Here is a 5,933-nt window from a genome sequence, read left to right on the forward strand (position 1 = left end):
CCTCCGCTGGGCGATATGCCCTCTTGCGTCGGGCCTTGGGTCGTAAGTGTCACCGACTGAACACCGATCATCATGATGTCGGGGCCCGTAGGGCCCACCCCGCGGAGGGGTGCGTGAACGGCGGCGATCTTCGTGATTTATGGAACGGCTGTCTCCTCTGTGCCGCTGATGGGAACCTGGGCTGTGAACCGACCGATGCGTATTCGTATGAACAGAACTATTATGGATCCTGTTATGCGAGTGGGAGACTGCCGAATTCTGCTGCTGCGTCATGTGCAACAGGGCTCGGATCTGCTCGATTCCCCTACCAGCCTCTGAATCAGTCGGCTGAAGGGAATCGGCTATCTTGGCAGCCGCAGCCAAGTTGAGGAGGGGCATGCGAAACAACTCCACGTTGCTCCGCCGAGTGTGTCGACTGGCAGAACGGTGAGGCGGACGATGCGCGCCGGACGTTTCGCCGATCTCGTGCTCGTTCCGGCCAGCTTGACGGGGATCTTCATGAGAGTTGGCCATGTGTACTTCTGCTGCAGGCCCGCGACCCGCGTACTCGGAAGGAAACTCGGTCGGAACCGAGCCCGAGTGCTGGGACAGCGGGGCAACCACAACAGACTCTAGAATCGCCACTTGCGAAGACGCATTCTGGCGCGCCTGGGCGTGTTGCACCCAACGCTGAAGTCGCGGACGGCGGGACCGCTTGCTGCGGCGCGTGACGGCGGTATAGGTCGGCACCGGAGCCGACTGCTGGAGAAGAAGAATGCTGCGGGCGCCAGCACGGAAGTGCGTAGCCCCACGATGGGGAAGCGCCTCGACGCCGAGAGGAGCATCCCGAAGCCACGCCGAATCGTCGACGATGAAGGAGAGAGCGCCGAAGAAGATCTGGTGACCCATGCTCGAATTTCCACCGGACGACATGACGAAAGGAAATAGTCGCAAACTCGCCGGAAGTCGCTCAGACGTCTGCCCCACGGTGGGCGCCAACTGTCGTGGGTATAAGCCTGACAGTAGATGTGTAGGGTACGAAAAGGATGGGCAGAGTCCCAGCTACGACGAGGTTGTATGAGTTCAGGCCCCTCTACGGTGGAGGTAATAGCCCTACGTCTCAGTGCTCTGGGAGCTTGTTGTCGAGTGGAATATGGAATACAATGATTTTCTAACCCCTGCACCAGAGGGGGAGGGTGGATTATATAGAGTGCGCTGCCCTCCACAACGGTTCCGGTACAGGGGTGGAGTAGTGGCGATTGAATGCGTACGTTACCGGTAACGTACGTCCTAAATGCTAATAAATGCACAGGGAAACGTACGACCGTTTCCCTCCGGGGGGTACGATGTTCCGAGTGGCAGCCAGTCGGTTAGTTGGATGTTCTCCGAATGCTAGTCTCCGACTGGATGGTCGAAGACCTGTTGCCGACTGGACGATGGGGACTCCTTAATTCAGTTGGAACTGGCTAAGGGCCTTGTCCCTTATGAGGGGTAGTCCTTGGGTAGGACTTACAGGGCAGGCCTATGACCCTACCCTAGGACTATAACCCCATCAAGCATGGCCGGAGAACATTTAAATGTGGGTTCTCCTGAACCTGCTGCTCATGGCCATGGTCTTCGTATGCATAAGCTCTGAAGCTGCCCTCGTGTGACAGATTTTCTCTAGATCTTATGTGTACCGCGTGTAATGGATTTTCTCTAGTCCCCCTCTGTACCTTGTGCGATGGATTGCTTTAGAGGGTGTTTGGATCACTAGAGACTAGAGACTAGAGACTAGTAGTAGTCACTTTTAGTCAGTAAACCTCCAAACACCCCTGACTAATGGGTGACTAAAACTAGTTTAGTCCTCACTCACCCCACCCCCAACTAAAAGTGACTAAAGTCTCTCCTCTAATTAATTGGCGGGACCATCCTGTTGCGGGCGACGCATCCGCCGCCCCATCCCCTTCGCACGCAGGCAGGGCAGCACTCCGCCGCTCCCCTTTCCACCGCCGCAGCCGCACTCCGCCGCCGCGGCAGCACTCCGCCGCGCCGCTCCCGCGTCCGTACTCCCGCCCCGCCGCTCCCGCGTCCGTACTCCCGCCGCGCCCCGCAAATCCGGTGTCTTCCGGTGGACGGCGCACCGTCAACCATGGACGGCGACAGCGAACTCCCCTTCGATTTCTTCTCGCAGACGGCGTCTTCCGGTGCTGCGGTGCACCACATCGACGAGGACGGGTGGGGGATGACGCCCCCTCGTCTCCGGGGATCCGCCGGCCGCGGCTTGGTGGCAGGGGGGCTCGACCGCGGCTCGGTGGCCGGGGGGCTCGGTCGCGGCTCGGTGGCCGGGGGGTCCGCGCTCCCATCGGGCTGGAGAACATCGACCTCAATGCCGACTCCGCCGTCGCCGCCTCCTACCCCAACATGGGCATGTACACGCAACTTTTTCATCCGGGGAGTGCGGCCGGCCATGGTGTGCCCCTCCAGCGGACCAGATCGGACGGCGTGGCGCAGCGGCAAGGTCGTCCACCTCGCCAAGGTCTCCCCCAGTGAGGGCCCGTGGCAAGCAGGTCGTCGCGACGTCGAGACGAGGTGGTGCTGGTTCAAGTCGCTCAGACAGATTGGTGGGAGAAAGAAATCAAGGTATTTTTGCTTATATTCTTGCTCCCTCTCCTTCAAGTGTTCATTTTTGCTTATGTTCCAATGACAGAAGATATATATGTTGATTTCTTTCTATTATTTCTTTTCAGGACAGACCTGATCTCAAGAAATTTAGAAATGGTAACCCTGAGTATATCCTCTACGCAAGCAAACAACAATTATTGTGGCATGCATGGCCTTGCACAATTTTATTCGTGAAAGTCATTTGGCGGACTAGGAATTCGATAGGTGTGACAATGATGAGAGTTATCAACCTGTCCTTGAGGAAACAAGGAGGAGGAGGCGTCGTAACACTAGGGGTGAAGAAATTGAGCTAGATTCAGTGGATATGAATCGAGTGAGAGATACGATTGCTGATGGTTTTTTCAACAGGCTTGAGAAATTTGTGATGTTATTTATTTCGTTTCCAACATGTAACATTGTGGGACAATTTTAGTTTTCTTATGTGTGGACAGTTTTGATTTCCTTGTGTGGACAATTTTGATTTCTTATGTATGGACATTTTTCCTTGTGCTTGGCGTGAGGGATAGTCTGGTGCTTGTGTTGCTTGCGTGAGGAGAGAAAAAAGGAACATGAGAGCTGCTGTTGCATGGCGTGAGGGAGAAAATGAACAGGACTTTGCTGCTTTCCTTCCTTGCGCGGGAGTATAGCGGTAGTTGCTGTTGCACAAAGGAAAGAAAAGAGATAAATGGAAGGGAGAGAGAAGAATTTAATACTGAGACATTTAATGCTGACTAGTAGTAGTCACCTACAAACAGGGCCTGACTAAAAACTTTTATTCTGACTACTACTAGTCATATGACTAGAGAGTATCCAAACACCCTCTTAGTTTCCTATATGATATTTTTTTTCGATGTGCTATCAGTACTACATGTATCTGTCAGTACATGCTGCGTCCTACGTACGCAACAGGCTGGCCTGTCAATAATACACCTATAACGGTCATGTGCATGGACCATTAAGTCCGGTTTGAACCATGTGTTGCACAATGAGGAGTACGCTAATTGCGAGTTGCAGTGCAAAAGTATTTAAATTACTCCTCAAGCAAATAGGGGCGGCATGAATCCCACGCGTTACATGTGCAACGCACCCACCAAAACGTCAATAATTAACCGAGTGGCAGATGACATGCGTTATGGCGAATTAAATCACTCCAGGGCGAATCAATACACCTAGCTGTCCTGCGACCCTAAATGGCACCCAGCAAGCCATCAACGCGCCATCAACGCAACAGACACACCTGCCCTTGCAGACGACGACGCGCAGCCCAACAATGTCGCCATGTTGGGGGATTGAGGGAAACAAGAGATGATCACAGGTGTGCACATATGCAGGCAAAGAAACCAAAAACTAACGCATCACATAATGTTTTGGATTGGATGATCTATGTTTTGGATTGGATGATCTAACATAATCTTCGTTGCAGACAGAACCCGTCTCACACCCTTTCTCTGCTCCTCCACAGGGACGGCTTTCGGGAGATCTACAGTGTAAGAATACAGCTACTGCATGTTCTCAAATGATGTCTACCCAACATTAAGGGGATGTTTGTTTTCAGGGACTTTTTGATGTAGGGACTAAAAAAATCTCAAAAAATCCCATGTAAAACAAACATGAGGGACTTTTAGGAACTAAAAGAGGGTATTTGAGACTATTTGAAGAAGTCTCTGTGAAGGATCTTTTTAAGACTTTTTGGCACTTGTTCCAACAATGCTTTTACTTTTAGCATGTCATTTAATAACCACTACTTCAAGAGTAACATAATCTTTTTGCATGTCATTTAATGACATCTAGTCCTTATTTGGTCTCTCGAAACAAACAGATAGGACTAGGGACTTTTAAGTTGGGACTAAAAAAAAGTCCTGGAAATTGTGAAACAAACAGGGCCTGAGAGCAGTTATGCCATCACCGGGGCTTTGACGTGGGCCTTGTATTCATACGAAACATAAATGACGTTTAGTCCACTAGCGGAGCGTATACCAGGACGTATTCACGAAAGCTCATAAAGTATTTGCGAATGGGCTATAATAAATAGCAATCACGACGCGAGGACGGATGCTCGAGATTTCGTGAGCGCGCGAGGACGGATGCCCCAAAAGTCCGCGTCCCCATGTTGGCCCCCGCAAGGTAACACTGATCCTCTTGTCGCCACCGCGTCTCTCCCCCAATTCTCTTATGGAGCTACCCTCACTAATCCTCGCAGACCCAACCTGGTGAACACGACCCATTGCATGCTTTTGAACTGACATCTGCTAGACCTCGGTTTGGTCAAGGTATATATATGACGATGAGTATAGAATCAACCTCTCTTGATGTGAAAACGCCCATGTCCCAAAGTTGTCAACCGTTTTAAGCGGCGGCCTTCAATAATCCTTAAACACCTTGACAACGAAGATTTTTCTCTCCCATTGCAACGCACGAACATATTTCCTAGTAAATAAACTTTAAAATCAACAACAAAAAATGAGGTTAGTCTTCAGCTTTTTTTAGCAGAGTACAATCAAAGTCGTTCACATATACGAGCATACACTCACCCCTATAAACGCACACACGCATACCCGGCAGATCATCTTGAGATTGACGAAGTCGCCACTGACGCATTCGTTGTCGATGGGAACGTCTCCTTTCACTGAAAGTACATTGTTGAAAGACCTGAAATAAATTCAGAAAATGCAAGCATCAACGTCAAGTCTGGAACTTGAACTCCCTATGAACGCACGCATGCATACCCCGGCAGATTATCTTGAGATTGACGAAGTCGTCACTGACGCCTTCGTTGTCGATAACAACGTCTCCTTCCACTAAAAATACATCATTGAAAGACCTGAAATAAATTCAGAAAAATGGAAGCACCAACGTCAAATCTAAGACTTGAACTCTGATGAGTAAGGGATACTACAGTCCTTCTAAATATCCAATCATGAATTGGTTTACCAAGCAAGTCTTCAGCTAACTTGCTATGGAGAGGAATGGCCGCCCTCGAGGCTATGTGCAGCCCGTAAATAGCCCTACCATTAGCTAAGGTTGGCCAGGTGATGTCATTTTACCTTTTTTTTCTTTCTTCTTGCGTTTTTGACTTATATTTTTGTTTTTGTTTTTTCAGTTGATTTTACATTTTTTGTCATTTTAAAAAGATGTACTAAATATATGTATTAAATTTTTTACATATTTATTTTGAAAACGTTAACCTTGTATTTAGATAATATTAAACATGTATACATATTTTTATGTATATGCAAAAACATAAGTTGTGAATACAAAAAAGTAGGAACATGTGTAAGAAAAATGAGTATATATTTTTAGAAGTGTCCGTG

General features: G+C 49.3%; 1 pseudogene; it reads left to right on the forward strand.

Annotated features, from left to right (window-relative positions):
- Positions 1-2,110: 2,110 nt before the first annotated feature.
- On the forward strand, positions 2,111-2,719 carry LOC123441525 (annotated as a pseudogene).
- Positions 2,720-5,933: the final 3,214 nt, after the last annotated feature.

The sequence above is a fragment of the Hordeum vulgare genome, chromosome 3H (assembly GCF_904849725.1).
Source record: "Hordeum vulgare subsp. vulgare chromosome 3H, MorexV3_pseudomolecules_assembly, whole genome shotgun sequence".
In the NCBI taxonomy this organism is placed as follows: Eukaryota; Viridiplantae; Streptophyta; class Magnoliopsida; order Poales; family Poaceae; genus Hordeum; species Hordeum vulgare.